Consider the following 17,861-nt stretch of genomic DNA (forward strand, 5'->3'; position numbering starts at 1 on the left):
AAAGATAACACCAGAAAATTAAAAAATAACACCAGAAATTCCTAATGGAATTTCAGAGCTACACTAATGCTCGAATTCACAGTGTATTTCTGCGCTCAACTAACGCTGGAATTCACAGTTGAATTTCAGCGCAAAACTAATGCTCGAATTTCCTTTGTATTTCTGCGCCGAAATAACGCTCAAATTCACAGCTATATTTCAGCGCCAAACTAATGCTCGAATTCTCTGTGTATTTCTGCACTCAACTAACGCTCGAATTCACAGTTAAATTTCAGCGCAAAACTAATGCTCGAATTCCTTGGGTATTTCTCCGCTCAACTGACGCTCGAATTCACAGTTGAATTTCAACGCAAAACTAATGCTCGAATTCCCCGTGTATTTCTGCGCTGAACTAACGCTCAAATTCCCGTTGGTTTTCTACTCTGAACTAAAGCTCGAATTCCCTGTGTATTTCTGCGTTCAACTAACCAAGTCTAACGCTCGAATTGACTGTTGAATTTCAGCGCAAAACTAACGCTCGAAATCAATGATTTCTTTGCAAAAGATATGTGCTGAAATTCCATGTAAATTAATGATATCCCAAACTGGAATTAGTGATATCACAAAATGTATTTCTTGATATCAAGAATATGAATTCGTGATATCTCGAATTGAATTTGTAATATCACGAATTGAATTTGTGAACCTTCTCTAATTCGATTTCGTGATATCAAAAATTGGTTTTACGTGATAAACCAATGGGTATTTGTGATATCAAAAATTGGTTTTACGTGATAAAGCAATGGGTATTGGTGATATCAAAAATTGAATTTATGATATCAGAAATTCGAATTGTTGATATCACAAAATGGAATTCGTGATATCAGAAAATCTTTTTAAAAAGTATTTTGGCTTGCCATACTCGCGCGCGGGAGGGAGGGAGGCGCTTGACGACGCGGTTGACGTAGTGGGATGGGGCGGTGCTCGGAAGGAGGAGTATAGTAAACAGAGAGTGAGGGGGTGGGAGGGGGAGGCCTCATTAGGGAGAGTTTCGCTGGCCAGCACATTGCCAATGTCATAATCAAGCTTTGGATCCATCATGAATAACTACTCAAGATATACATACGTCATACGCCATGAAATTACACTGTATTTTGTAGAATTGGAACCATATCTGTGAATATTGCACTTTCTTTTCCAGAACACCGCCAAAACTAGTCAAGTGTACTATTTGCTATAATACTCTTGTATAGTAATTCCACCCAGTATTCGATGATCTTCAAAACGAAGAAAGCCCATCAGTCTATATATTCTTGCGCAAAGTATTTGCAAAGTGATCAGATTGCAATCTCAAGGTCTTTCGTTGAAACAGTTTATAGCCGCAAAAAGGATGTCGGAGGTGGCCAAGGGGCAAAACGGGAACCTATAAAGAGAAGCCGCTCTGAAAGACGGAGACAGAAACAAGGAATGAGCCGAGAGTACAGCTAGATGTTCTATTGTCAAGTTTCTTGGTATCGAGTCACCCGATTCGTTTCGTTTCCTGAACTAGTTGGGCTGGAAAAGATTCTAGCATTTCGTAATATCTGTCGATGTGTGAAATAGAGATGAGTCGAATGGCACCGAGAAAGATGGGGTGAGTATTTTACAGCTATACAATATGGCTGTCACATGAATCGTGTGTGGTCGACTTTCTCAGGCTATGGATTCATTATAGGTATAAGATACGCTTTTGGTGAGTGAGATTTGTACATTTTCAATATTCTATTGTCCTACTCACAAGCTGCAATGATGAACTGTATTATCCGATTAGATCGACTCTCTAAACATCGACACTGAGCCCAACTTGTTCACTTTTTTAAACCATTAAATTTCAAAAAGAGTTTGTGATAGTTTGTCATAGCATTTTTAAAGAAAGGCAGGATTTTTTTCTTTTCTTCCATGAATTGGAAAATACATGGATGATATCTAAAACAAAGCATACCGATCATGTGAAAATGTTGACTGTTCTTCTGATGGATCAATAATATTGATCCATCAGAAGAACAGTCAACATTTTCACATGATCGGTATTGTTCAGTTCAACGGCATTTCCGCAGTTCATTTCTGTGTGACAGAAGGAGTGCAAAATAATGGCGATTTTTTTTTCGTAATTCCTTGTTGATAATGTAATGTAATACAGTGCAAACGGTTAGTGACTTGAGAAGGGAAAAGTTAAACCCGTTGCTTTTATACCTCTTTCATTGTTTAACCTCTTATATTCTAAACTTTACGTTTGTGCATGTGATATTTCATCTCTGATATTGTTGCTTTAGTCATCCTAACCTCTGAAATATTTATATCTGATATTTTAACTGTTATTTTTTTTTTCTTACACTCCGTGTTTCACTGTGTGTATTCTCTCCTTTTTATATGTCCACTCTTCTGCATTCTTACCGGTATAGTACCCAATTCTTCGCAATATCAATCCAGAATTCGTCTTATCATTACTCTTACATCATGGAATCCAGTCTGCTTGTGTCCACAATGGCGCATGTTGTAGTTTCATTTTTTTTTCTTCTTCTTTTTCCTTTTTTCTTTTTCTTTCCTTCCTAATTTGATTTCATGTCAGTTGACATTGGTTTCTTTGATTTTGTTTCGCATATCTGTTTGTAGTTTCATTGAGTCATTATTCGTTCTCGTATGTATTTTCTGAGGGTCCCATACCGTACAAGCTTTGCTTTTCAGTGGGACCCTCCATTTCCATTCCCATCCTTGTATTATGCATATGTATATACAATGTACATTTAAAAATGAATTTATGTTGTTATTCGTGAACACATGTATTTTGTTAATTTACGTTTTTGAAATTATTACAAATAGTACGTTCTGTTAATGCACTGTATATAATTTTCCCTGTTTATTTAATGGAAATGAAAATTAATGTTGAAAGTTGAAAGTTGGATTAAAGAAAATGTATATTTTTTTTTTTAGAAAGGAAAAGTATTCGATTGTTTCATAAAGAAGATTTTGTACATTGGAAATGCGGGTTTTGCAGGTAAGATGTGAGCTGCAGGTGACAAAACTGAAAATTCTGTATTTTTTATTTTTATTTTTTTGTTGGGGGAGGGTTGTTTGTTTATTTGTTTGTTTGTTTGTTGTTGTTTTTCTGTTTAGGGGAGGTTATCATTTCCTTTCCATCATATCGTATAATGCAATCTGATTCTAATTCTAATGGCTTTCCTAATATAAACATAGAATTTGCATTGATAACATGTAATGATGATCTTTAAAATTTAAACTATTTTTATATTTTTCATCTCTCACATTTCACGGAAATTGTGAGAGTTCTATGTCATTGCGTAAAGAAATATGCTTGTTTATGCCAGTTCGTACTTCCACTTTGCTCATGAGCAGGAAAAGGTATTTTGTACCACCAAAAATAATGATTGGTAATCCGCTGAGATAAGCATCTGTGATGCAATGATTATTCATGTTATCCTTACATCATTATTTTAATGGTGTTTGCCAGCATATGCACCTGGCAGCCAAGATTGACCAAAAAAGTGCATGTATTAGTGGAAAAATGAGCAAAGAAAAAGCGATTCCATCGGGATTCGAACCCGAGTAAGCGACGGAGTAGAAAGCCGAAGTTCACAATTTGTCCCAGAAACCCTAAATTCTCAATGCTCGGATGGTCAGAAGCTACAGCAGTGTGTTTGCGTGTGACACACATGCACACACGTAAACCTGGCATAAACCCGAAGGATAATGCACCTTTAATAGGGATAAATGCGAGGCATCACCGAAGTGATGCAACTTTTTGAGTATGTAACAAAAGCAAACAGAAGAAAATTGACCAGAAATTAATATATTTTATTAGTGCAAAAAAAAAAAATGAGCAGGGAAAATGGGAATAATGCAATGCAAAACTAAGAAATAAATGCTTCCCCAAGTTGACGGACTATTCTGGTCACCTAGTCTACGCAAATTCATTCTTTGCTTGAACATGAATTCCATAAATCGGGCAAGCTCATGCATTATGTCCCTTTTAAAACGAGTGAGGTGCCTAACTTGCAACCGAGAAAAAGGAAAGGTCATTGTACCAATGTGCATGTGAACAAATTACGAGCTGGCTTATTACCGGAAAAAAATATCCTATGATTATATACAGAAAATATACATTAATATACGACACTGACACAATAGATGGTGAAGGAGTTATAAGATGAAACCTTTCCGTATGGGGTGTATGAATCATAGTGATCATTAAAGCCAGCTCCCCATCCTATAAACACACATCCACGTCTAGCTTTTAGTAATATGCCCGGAAGGAATGGTGATGTATGAAATATACTTTTTGTATGATAATGAGAATAGTAGCGACAATAATATAAGCTGTACATGTATATCAATTTATGAAGCGCAAAACCTATGCATTATATGTACATGATTATGTTCTGTGCTGGAAGAGGTCTTGATAAGTTTAATAATGATGGACAGCTAAAATAAAATGTTTAAAAGAAAAGACGAAAATGTGTTTTTCGTCTTAATTTAAATAATTCTGTGTTTGGGATCTCCTCGATTCTTTAATGGTAAGATATTCCACTGATGGAATTTGTGTGGGGGTGTCTTTAGATCTGCGCAAGTTATGTATAAGTTTGTGAGACTTGATTAATGTAATTTCAGTAATACATAATGTAGGCCCTACATCTATATAACGGGCCTAAGCAGTGAGCACCTTTGTATACAATAAGCAAGATCTTAAGTGATAGTCGTCGGAGAATTTCGAGCCAGTGTAGATCTCGCACAAGAAGAGTGATCCTTGAGAATCTGAATTCAGCCTATTACAATTATTGTGTGGGCTTTTTACGATGATAATAATGGCGCCTAAATCATTACTGTCAGGGCTGCTCGTTTTAATGCTGAATAGGTTATGCGGTATCGCGTATAGGCCGTGCGTCCCTAGAATTAAGGATAGTTTGTTAGTTAGTTTGTTTGTGTGTATTATTTGTATATTCGAGGGAATTATAGTTAGATGGTACATAATGGTATCTTGTGGTTTCGTTGGATCACATTACCACTCCGATGCACGGAGAATGATCATCACAAGTTTGAAAGAATCAAAAGTAACGGCATTAATTTTGTGTGGTAATTGTTACGGATTGTGCAACCAAGAAAAAGCCATTCATCCTCTGAGCTGCAAGAACAAATATCACTGAAGAACATTAAATAAAATGAGGTACAAATAGAATACTAGAATTGTCGTCTTTGGGACGTGATACATATATGGTATAAGTTTGAAATTGATGGGCAGAGGACTTTCTGAGCTAACCTCTACACAACATTTGAGGAGAAATAAAAAAAAAAAAAGAAGAAGAAAAGAAGAAGAAAGAATCCGTACAAAAACAGAAGTATCCGAGAGGATACTCGGATCACCTACCAAGAGCTTTGAGGTAATTGAGCCACTAAGTAATAGAATACAAGAGGATTGTGGTAAAATCATTAAGAAACGAAAGCTGTGGTCTCGTGAAAGCGATGGCAAGTGCGAATCCTGATTAGTGCGTGTATTCTTTGCCAACTTGCTTTTCACCTCTTTTGCCAAGGTTGATAAAAGTGGGTAGGATATTGCATGCAGCGATGGTGGTGTGATCATAGATAATGACATTTGCAATCTGGGAAAACAGGACAGTCATCATTATGATAATAATGATAATAATAATAATAATAATAATAATAATAATAATAATAATAATAATAATAATAATAATTATAATAACAATAATAACAATAAAAAAATAATAATAATATAATGTTTTTATACAGCGCGATTCAACACAAAATAGGTATTCAAAGCGCTTTACATATAAGGGGGCTAAATGACCAAACAAAGTGAGAATTGAAGTGGCAAACCACATAACATAACGGTATAATTCTATGTATATACTAAAATTACTGAAAATTGTAAGCAAAAAGAAATAGTGAGTTTCCAATTTTTTTAACAGTTCAGAATTTTCTTGGGCTCTGAGTAGCTGGGGAAGGGAGTTCCAGAGGGCTGAGGACAGACAGCGAAGTTCTTGAAGGGACGTATGGAGTGACCAGTTCAGATAGTCGGGTGACATATTGTGTATAGCCTTGTAAACAAACAGACAGATTTTATACTGGATCCGGTATTGAGGGAGCCAGTGAAGCTCAGCAAGAATTGGTGTTATGTGATAGTGCTTCTTACACTTTGCTATCAGACGGGATGCAGATAAAGATCATTATTTTGATTATTCATAACATGTACGTTAATTGTTGATGGTCTTGTCGTGGGAATAACGATGTATCGTTTAGACTGTCATCACATGATTCGCAAACTGACAAAATTATGTTTCTTATTTGTCACTTTGTTTTCAGAAATGTGAACATAAAAGAATCAGTGGTCCTATGTTTGATCATGGTCTGGATGTTAGAGACTCCTATTACAGGAGCCGGGCTGACTGTCACACCCTCCCCACCATCACGTTGTAACACCACAGCGAGTCGACCTCACCCGAAGTCCCATGGTATAAGTATTTGTATGTTGGGCAGTCGGAGAAAAGAGCATGGCATTTTTTTTTTTTCTAGAAGAGCTGTTCAGAGACTTGTATAGAGATTTATTTTCTACCTACTTCACGAAGCAAGAAAGGACAGCCAAATTTAGACTACTTTTACTTTTTACTTTCATGATCCAGCGAAGAAGGTCTATGAATTTAAATAATTCATAATAAACATTGTTATAATAAGTATTTGTAAGTATGTCATTCAATTCGATATTCGGGTCATTCAAATTTGCTTATAAAGACAGTGCTATGAAGATAGTCATTTAAGTTTGTTTTTTGATCATTCAATTCCACACTTCTGTCAAACAATAGTTATTGATTTACATCATTCAAATCAGAATTTCCTTCAAGAGCATTCAAATTTGTCGGAAAGCGAGGGAGCTTTTTTTTCGAGCGTTCAAATTTGCACGTTAGCGTTTCAAGTTCAGAGTTATTTCATTCACTTTAGCAGCGAAGGGTTGGAGGCCGGGCAGCTGCAGAGGAAGCCAACATGACAATGACAGACTGGCGAGCACATGTCATACGTTACGTCGGAAGGCATAACATTGACTACCCACCACTCCAGAAAAAAAAGAATATGTTCCGTGTTCACCTTATAAACAACCAGTCCTACCTCCCGAGATACCTCTCGACCGCCAGGAAATGGACAGCTAAATCAATTGAGGTGAACTCTCGTTAAAGCCAGGGTTACACCAGAACCGAATTCTCCCGAACAAATTTGGACCGATTCTGCCCGAATACGGCCTGATGGATTCGGAACCTATTTGTCTCTGATTCGGGGAGCTCCCCGAATAAGAGACGAATAGGTTCCGAATAGGTCTCGAATCAGAGCAGAATCGCCAAAAGAGTTGACCCGAATCAATTTTGGGCATCCCGAATAAAGCCGAATGCCAACCCGACTAGTGGGCAGAATCGAGAAAAATGTGGTTAGAATCGAGCCGAATGTGGCCAGAATCCCAGAATGCCCCGATTACAGCCGAATAGAGGCGAATGACGACCCGAATGTCGACCCGAATCGGGATGAATATGGCCAAATGCGCCGAATACGAGGCCTCCCTGCACGCGTATAGCCAGTCTGGCTATATTCGCGAGGCTATTCGGGTCATTCTGGCTGTTCATTCGACCTATTCGGCTGCTATTCGGCCATATTCTGGCCTATTCGGCTCAATCGGATGGATTCGGGGAGGTATTCGGGGCATTCTTGGCAGATTCGGCTCTATTCGCGAGATTCGGGCCGTTACCCCCCCCCCCCCCCCCCCCTAATGATACGAATAGGCCCGAATCTGCCTAGAATGCCCCGAATGCCTCCCCGCGAATCCAACCGAATTCCATCCGAATACATTCCGAATGTGGCCCAAATGAAATTTAGTCGGGGCCACATTCGGGAGTATTTTGGAGGGTATTCGGCTGGTATTGAACATTTCAAAACGAGCTGAATCCCTCCACGAATGTTCCAGAATCCCTCCCGAATTTTCGCCCATGGACAAAAGTAACGCCTCGGTTACACCGGAATTTAACCGAATCAGCTGCGAATCCACCCAAATACACGAAAAAAAAAAAGACCGCAAAAGCTTATAGTAAGCTGCAACAAGAATATTACGTCATTCTCCTCTTTCAGAAGGGATATTTATACATAGCCTACGGGTGACCTACATTCTGAAAACTTTAATCACAGTTATAGATCACTTTGAATCGCGTTCTTCACTATTACGTGCACACTCCATTATCGGATTATTGTTATCGTGTGTTGTAGACCAGTGTATTAAGGATGCACAGATGAGTTGTATGCTGTTGACAAGAATAATGATAAACCAGTACGTTGTGTGATATCGATAATAACAAAAGTGTTGTTAAGGATGTATCGATGCGTTGTGTGTTGTTGAAATGATATTAACACCCCCGTTCCAAATGGGGCACGACCTCTTAAAGACCACTGAAAGACCGTAAAAATTAGCAGATCTCTCAATGATTTTTCAGTGACTGTTCAATAATCTCTGAGGTCTTTCATGATTCTCAAGTAATCTGTTAGTGAGTTTCATGGTCTCCAGAATTTTTTAAACTGTTCAAAATAGTCTTTCAGCAGCCTTTCATGAAAATATTCTCTCAGTGGTCTATCAGCGGTCTTTTCGATCTCTCAACAAGCTCTCGAGGGCCTTTACGTCTTTCAAATATCTTTCAACAGTCTCTCAAGAATTGCCATATTTTGGGGGAAGATCACTGAAAGATCATTGAGGGATCATTGAAAGACTAGTCACAAAAATCTTCATTGATCTCTCAATAATCTCAGTGTGCATGTCAGATATGATCTTTCAGTGATTTCTCAGTAATCGTATTGGTCTTTCCATGAACGTTCACCAATCTTCAAGGTCCCATGCGCATTAGCATGCAGACATCTCTGAGAAATTTGCAGAAAAGATACTTTCAATGATCTTTCAAAGAGTTTTTGAAGGGCCATCCCACTAAGACGCTATTTATCTGGTCTTGCATGGATACTGCTGAAGGATCTCGCCAATTTTGGGCCTGTCAGTGGTCTCTCAAGGTACTCCGTTATAAGGTATAGGGGGGGGGGGGCTTCAAGATACGATGCCTTGTGTGTATGTTGGCAACGGTTGAGATAAGCTGTTGTGTGCTGCTGACAAGAGAATCGTTAAAGATACATCCTGCGTCGCATTGTTGTTGAAAACATAATGTTGAAATACGCCGACGCCTTGTGGTTTTGGTGCAAGGGTATCGTTAAAGGCACATCGACGCTTTGTGTGTTGTTGACATTAAGTGTTACAGAATGTGCGGATTGCTTATGTTGTGTGTTGTAGGATAGAGTGCTGCATCAAGGGAAGATTTTGCGACTGGTTTTTTTTTTTTTTTTTTTTTTTTGGTGACGTTGCCGTGAGGTATAGGAGGAGGAAGAGAATAAATTCAATCAAATCAATATTATTGGCACCTAGTGAAGAAGAAGGAGGGCAGATCCTTCTAGGTAGCAGCATTACTTTACTTATTGGGCTTATAGATTGCTTTTTATTTGCTTTTAACACAAACAATGTTATATTTAGTTATGTTGGACAATATACAATGTGTTACATCACACTCTATTTGTAAAGGTTAATTCTCCTTAGATTCTATAAGAATGTACGTCATTAGACAAGTTAAATCTGCTGCGAGTAAATTGTGTGTGACACAGTTTCATAATTTTGTTTTACATGTATTATTACTGTTTTTATTCCTGATTATTTAACGAGTCTCTTGCTCTGACGGTATTGTGTGTTTAAAAAGTATGACACGCAGACGAAATACTAGTGCACACTTCATGCGTACATCCAGGCACACATACACACTCTGACAAGCACACATACACGCAGACACATAAACATAAAAGTTTATCTGTAGACAGATGCATAAGAACTTGAATACCATTATATATAATCCCTCTTAAAATATTTCGATTACAGACAAGCTGCTCGTGTTGTCCTCGGTCATCACTCTGTCATCTTCTTTGAAAATAATATAATCACCTCTTTCTCCATAAACTTTTCTCCTCATAAATTCGTTGAATGTTCACGGCATGCATACATTTGATTAGTAGACGAATTGACTAATCAGCGCCGACAACTTTTTTGAAACTTTGGATTATTTGCACAGTGACATTTTAATAACTCAGCCTGTGAATTCGCAGATGAGCGAGAATTTATCATGACTTGATTGGATTTGTTAATTTGTTAGTATATTCAGCTGAGGAATATAATACGAAATGCTGAATTCCACTTTCGAAGATGGTAGGTCTTGATATTTTGAAATAAAAGTCACTTGATTACAAGTAAGCTGCTTCGACAAACAGAAGGTACGATATCACTTTGTCTGAAGTTTTTTTTTATATCAAAAGGAAGAATCGGCATTGGTAAGCAAACGAATATTGCTTACTTCGCATGTTAAGCCTTGACAAAATACAGCCAAAAGAGGATATTCCTCACTGTCTGAAAATTTAGCTCAAATTCTAATGTGCTTGAGCTTGCCGCAAGCTGTTCTGTGAGCTGAACGCTGAATCGCGCCTACACAGCGTGGGAACAGAATCGAAACAGTGAATTCATGAATTTCCTAGAAGCAAGTGAGAGGCATTGACAAATATGTCATCTCAAAGGATTAAACAGTCTTCAATCAAAACTAGAAATATCGATATTGTGTATGGAATTTTCAAAAAGAAAAGTAATCAGTACAAACAATGAAAATGAAATGGGATTTTAAAAAAATATAGAGAGAGGGTGCAAATTAGCCTTAGGGATAAATGACAGCTAAACTATATATGCCGATCGTAACGTACACATGCATTCATAGTACCACCATGAATCGTAATTAAGTTTGTATAAAATTTAATGAAAACTGTTTGATAGATGCACTGCATGGGCTATCTGTTATAACCGTGGTAAGATTAAGATTCACGTGAAATCCTCTCAGCCTCCTGGCGATACCAATATATTATTTCAAAATAAAAGTTCATGAATCAATGTCATTGTTCTCGTCACACACACACACACACACACACACACACACACACACACACACAAAACACGATATAAAAGGTTTTCATTGTCATCATTCTTGATGATATGATCCTGTCAGTGTAATGTAACCACTAACCTGCTCCTTGATGATATAACATTATTTTCAAAGTCTAGCGCTAACACCTGTGAAACCATTGTCATCTGCAATGTAACAATTTCTCAAAGAGTGAGTTCGACTAACGTAGAAGGAAACACGATAGGACCAGTTGCAGAGATTCATACTGAAAACCATCCACATCTGCGGCTGAGAACCACTCACTGCACAAAGTACCTTACATTTCAACGGAAATATTTTCTTTACAATAAATATTGGCCCTCAGATTTGTTTCTCATGTACGACATCGACGAAGATGGTTTCATTCTACCGCTCGAGATGTCGCTCTTTCTCCAGAGGCACCCTGAGCTCGAAGACGACATCGATCGAGTCGTATACGAAATACGAAATATTTTCGACTTGTATGATGTTAACAGTGAGGATACCTTCTGCCGCGTGTTTAAATTTTGTGTATCAGATGAAAAGGTCATGTTTATCTTATGTTATTTTTCATTTGTCATGGAGGCGATAAATAAGGCAACGTTGCTTGGCGTTCACATCACTGCGTATTTTTATATATATATATATATATATATATATATATATATATACATATATATATATATATATATAATTAATATAGATATATAATATAGAAATATATATATATATATATATATATATATATATATATATATATATATATATTCATATGTACATACATATCGTTAAGTTAGTTTGGAAATAGAGAACAAAATATTTCTCATCATACTGAAGTCGTTACAGAACGAGGAATTACTTTTGATTATTATATTATAATTATCAAAGGTCTTGATAATTTTCTTTATTTTTCAGCCGCCGTAACATGTTTAATCTCAAATGTCTCAAATTGAAAGAAGTGGATAAATCTGTTTTTGCATTTACACTCGAATATCTCAAATTGATAGAAGTGGATATATCTGTTTTTGCTTTGACACTCTTCATACATTGTTTATACGCAGAGACGTGGACACAATGCAACGTATAAACAGCCTAGCACTATGTTGAAATTCATCAAGGTATACATGGACTGATCGATTTGATTCTCTTAGTGTATTCCTTAAAGTTGTCATGTTCGATAATTTATGTCATAAGAAAAGCGATGTAAAAACGTCATTATCAATGGTTTCCACCAAAGAAGTAATGCCCCTTGTGTTATATTGTTTAGAAAGGAATTGCTAAGCGGGAGGAAGAGGGATAGGGGAAGATATAAATGACAAAGACGATAAAATAATGATAAATAAAGTAAATGGAGAAGGAGGCGAAGGGAAAAGGAGGAGGAGAAGTGACCGAAAGAAGAAGGCGAGAAGAAGGAGAAGTAGTGATATTTTAGAAATGCCATGTGTTATTTTTAGGAGGCTTTGTTATACCTTGTGTTCTTTATCTCTTTGTTTGTTTTGCAAACTTCAGACGACGGTCGGCTAAATGAGTCCGAATTTCTGAATGCTGTTCCCGAGGAAAACTCGACTATACCGTCTGATCCAGAGATTTTAGCCTTTTTTGAAGCTTTCGATAAAAATGGAAATACCAACCTAAGGTTTGTAAACTTGGATAATAACACGGTTTGCATTTCATCATTCTTGACTTTCTTCATTTCTTCATTCTTGATCATCATGACTAAAACGAGAAGCATGGAATCATACTCTCTGCCTGGGAGGATTATGTCAGCATATTGCGAAAAGTAACAATCTATAATAGGGTCACAATAATTAAAGTTTAGGCCGTGACACCAAATACATGAATGAAATTACATGCGCAAGAGAAATTTCGTCGAATTATGCAGTAGTGCTGTCATGATGCGCACATGCAATCATTGTCACATATATTACAAATTTCGAATGCACTCTCTCACTCACCCCCTCAAAAAAAAAAACCAATTAAAAACAAAACAAACAAAACACCCACTTTCAGCTTCGAAAGCTCGATTTTTTTTTAATCATAGCTACACCACGGGTTGCCCACCTCCTCTTCCCCCTTTACTACTTAGTAAAGTAGATTAGAATAAAAGTTAACTTGCCAATCAAACTTCTTTACAATATTATTATTATTGGACTTCAAAGATGCAATGATTTCGTTCACAGGTTTTCACGTAAAGTGCAAAGAACAATTCCCATATTGAATTATAATATCCTCTATACTATCCTTGCATTCAAGGAGAAATATGGAAATGAATCCAAACTTTTTTGATTTTCTTTTTTTTTTTTGATTTTCGATGATTGGAAATAAACTATGATTGAATTGATTGAATTGAAAACTAAACATACAAAACCAAACCAAACTGTTGTCCTGTAATACCAATTATAAATGACTTGTTTGGGGAAAGAGGTTGTAGATTCTACAAATATCCCCCCTATTTTTGAAGTGAAACTAACAGGAGAGTTGTGAGGGGATTATAATTATCATCGCCTCTGCTATTTTTTTTTTTCGGGGGGGGGGGCGATGTGTTTACCACCAATGTCATTCTGAAACATTGTATGGAAATTCAACCTTTCTAATTTTTTGACTCCATTAGATGAAACATCTTGTATTCTGGTTGCCTTATTTACTCCATTTAGGTTAACAATGGGGATTATTGCTTTATTTATCCAGGGTAGCTTCTTCAATGTTGGCACCGCTCGTTTAGAAGGCATTTCATTGCTATTACCCTAGCAATGTCATATATCCATTTATTCACCTGGGTCATGATGATTATTGTACAGACATCGCATCTGAAGATGGACGCGGACGCAGAATTAGAACTCCAGACACATCAGGTTTACAAATCCACAAACTTATCCACTGTACTATGGTGCTTCCGTATCGACTTGATTGTGATGTAAAATAAATTGCACATAAAAGCATATGGCTCAATGAAAACGATTTGTTTTGGGTGGATAAACATGACAATCTAGAAGGAGCTTTCTTTGAGACCTTACGATACTGAACTTTGACAAGCATAAGACGAACACTAGGACATATCCGAATCTGGATTGGGATTTCTTGAGATGTCATGTCATGGTCCGCTCAGATTATAGATGCGATGTCTGTACAAGAAATATGGGTCATATCTACTTTGGTGTTATATTCTGTCAGAATACGAGTAGGATTTCGAGGCATGCATAGTAATACCAATGAGCAGTGATGAGCAGCAGTGATGTACATAATATAAATCTTCGTCTAAGGCAAGGTGGGCAGCATGACAACAAGAAGACTTAGATCCACAGCAGACTTATGTAAAATCAAAAAAACTCAGGCGGAATTATTGTCGGTGTTATCTTTCATATTCAATGTTATCTTCTTAGTTTGCAGGAAGTTCTTTCCACCCTTCAACAGATGAATCCTTCAGCTAACACAGAAGAAATCATACGTCATTTTCATCTGAGTGACGTCAATGGGGATAAAGCCTTATCATATGAAGGTACATGCACCAACTTTACTTGATTGCATCAACCAGTCTTCTTTCAAGTGGAAAGTTGTCCTTGTTTATTTGGGTTTTTTTCCGGGGAGGGGGAAGGGTATGGATGTGTGGCTGTAGGTAGCACACGGGTGTAATGTCACATGAGAACACGTTACATTTCTTTAAGAGTCATGATATCAAATATGCATATTATGTCTATTTACAACTAGCCTGAGAGTACTTGAATGTGGTGGCTACGTAGGAATTTACATGTAACTAATGTACTTCGGATATTTGGTGCCAAAACAAAACGAGATGATTGTCATGAAGAAGTACTAGAATTGTCTGAAAAGTTGACGACATTCTTGCTTTATTATGCTAATGGCTTTAATGCTTAACATTCAATAATGTTTCCCCATCATTAAAGTGTCACGGGGCATATAGGCCTACCTTGTTCTCTGCTACAAAAGAGTGGCCATACTCATAATGATCACTCCGTAATGTTTTCTGTCCATTTTCTTTTCTAATTATCACCTCGTCATCAATCTCGTCGACATGTCTGTGTCTGCCACGCCTGTCCTGCCGACTTCTCTTCCCACAGAGTTTGTGATGTCCATAGTGTTTAACTCTCAACCGACAGCATTTGGTGCCTAATGTGTGATGAGTAATTGCAATTGTCTCGTCAGTTTTCTCGTCATCAAAATTGTTGTTGAACATTTCGAAGACCGTTACATTGTAGTATGCAACATTACATAATGGAGGTACCAATGATCTTGACGGAAATCCTTCGCACAATCTAATGCTTCTCAAGGTTTTTATAGTTTGCTTATACGGTCTTGAGCATTGTAATGTTGATAGCATATCGAGATTACTAGGTTTATTTGGTTTACGAATGAACAACGAAATGAAAATGCAAATACATGTACATATTATCCATTTATTGAATAACGAACTATGGCAAAATTGAATCAGTCCTTTCAAAACAAAACGAAACAAACGGAATACGTGCTAAAGTTCTAGTCAAGAATACTGGCGAACTTTGTCTGGGTTGCCTTCCATGGGGATATTAACGCTTGCAACTATGTGAAATGCGTCATAACCTCTTTTTGATATGCTATGCAAATATTTCATGAGATTTCCCCTCTCAATTTTGCAGTTTTGTCATTCAATCTAAATTTACAAGCATTCATAATATGCACGATAGTTGTGCTCGTCTTTTATCGTCTTTTAAATTCATTTTAGTTCCTTCATACTGTTCGTAATTCGTGTAATAGCCATTTCAAAGCATTCAAATATCTTTCAGATGCCACTGCCTTGGACTGTGTTCTGTTCTGTTCTGCTCTGTTCTGTTCTGTTCTGTCATTCAAGTTTATGAAATGGCAAGCATGTTTTAGATAATGGCATTAGATTGGAGGTCCACGGCAAAGACATAAATGAACACAGAGAAAAAGAAGTACACATAAACACGCATGCCCAGGTAAAAATCACGAAGTCCGTGAAAGTGAATAAACGAATGTATGATTTTAAAGTGAATTCTCCAATTGAAATCGAGCTTCCTCTGAGGGATTTTCTCAATTTGAGTGCACGAACATTAAAATCTAACGAGGAGATGTCCGTTATTTTTAAGGGTCTTTAATCCAAAAAAAAAAAAAAAATTAACTAAATTCGTTATTCCGAAAGTTCGTTATTCTAAAACACATGAGTTCCTCATCCATTATGATCGTTAGTCATCATTAATCGTAACTGAAAGGTTATTTATTCCGAAGGTTCGTTAATGCCAAAATGAAATGAGGTTCTTCATTACGGACGGGTTTTTTTTTTTTCATTCTCGGACATACGAACCTTCGGAATAACGATCTGTAACCATGCATCATTCTGATGCATGAAATTTGAAACCGTATGAAAATGCAGAAGAACCATCGCCAATTTTAATACCCTGAAAATGTGTTGTATACGGGTAAAGAAAAGTAGAATGTCCTTAACTGAAATAATGTTCTCAATAAATGACTTTCAAAGTTTGTAAATTATTTCGCGTGTCTCGAAATTACTTTCAATTACTGTATCTAGGATTTCAAAGACTGATATTGATCGTTAGATGATTGTTTCAGATTTTGAATGCATCTAAACGAATTGGAGTTATAAAAATATGAAACTGAGCAGGAAAACCTTGACATATTGATGCTTCGTTACAATGTGGTTTAAAGTGTATGCTACATTTAAAACTGTGAATTAAAGACAGCAGTAATTGCATCGGCTGCTGCACTGTTAGATGAAAAATAACGACAACAACAAAAAGTAAGGCGCACTCTACACTGTGAAAAATTGTGACTGCTTTGATTACACTGTTATTCATTGTTGATCATGTATCATCATGATCACCTTATGGGGTTAGGACAACAATCTGCTGTTTGTTAATTGCAAGCTGTTTCTAAATGTCGATTTCTGCTAATTCAATTACTAATTTCTCATACAGATTTTCATGTTGGTGTCCAAGTTAATTTCATAATGGAATTAAAGCTCGTTACAAAACTTCAACAGGAGAGCTACTTATACCGAATCTGACGTTTTTTCTTTGTAAGAAGTGGCTTTTCTGCTCTTTCTGTTTTATATTTTGTTGAGAGAGAATAGAGATACCGTCGAGAGGCATACTTCCGGTCGCCGCAGCGGCTTGTATACCGCATTTGTGAATTGAAGTCAGCGTAATAATTTCTATAGACTTACGTTAGAAGTACACTTGTAATTTGAAAAAGATCATGTCATATGTTTCTGCGTGGTATGATGGATATCACATACCTTTCATGAGGGTTTACTTGTAATGTTCTATGAACTGAAAAGAAATACAAAACAATATCTTGACAGAGACTGAGCTTGCTTATTTACGGCCCAAGGATATAGAAGATTGAAAAAGCCACATCTGTTTGGTATTCATTGATTTCTTCCTCCCACATACGCACAGTAGTTTTGAAGTCATTATATTCTACCTAAAAAAAAAAGATTATGTGAACATTCACACACACACATTCACACACACACACACTCTCTCTCTCTCTCTCTCTCTCTTACACATGTACGCACAATCATATCTAAAGTTATATATATATGTATATAATATATACATATATATATACTGTATATATAAACATAATACATTATATGTATACGTATTGTATGTATTTATTCATAATTAATCATATACACATTGCAAAATTATATGAGAATGTGTATGTGTGTGTGTAGTGTGTGTGTGTGTGTGTGTGTATGTTTGTTTTCCAGACGGGGGCTTGATGAATCGTTGAATCTTATGACGTAAAATTACACAA

Source organism: Diadema antillarum, unplaced genomic scaffold (assembly GCF_040938485.1).
Source record: "Diadema antillarum isolate AM-2024a unplaced genomic scaffold, OU_Dant_1.0 seq00000472_RagTag, whole genome shotgun sequence".
Classification (NCBI taxonomy): domain Eukaryota; kingdom Metazoa; phylum Echinodermata; class Echinoidea; order Diadematoida; family Diadematidae; genus Diadema; species Diadema antillarum.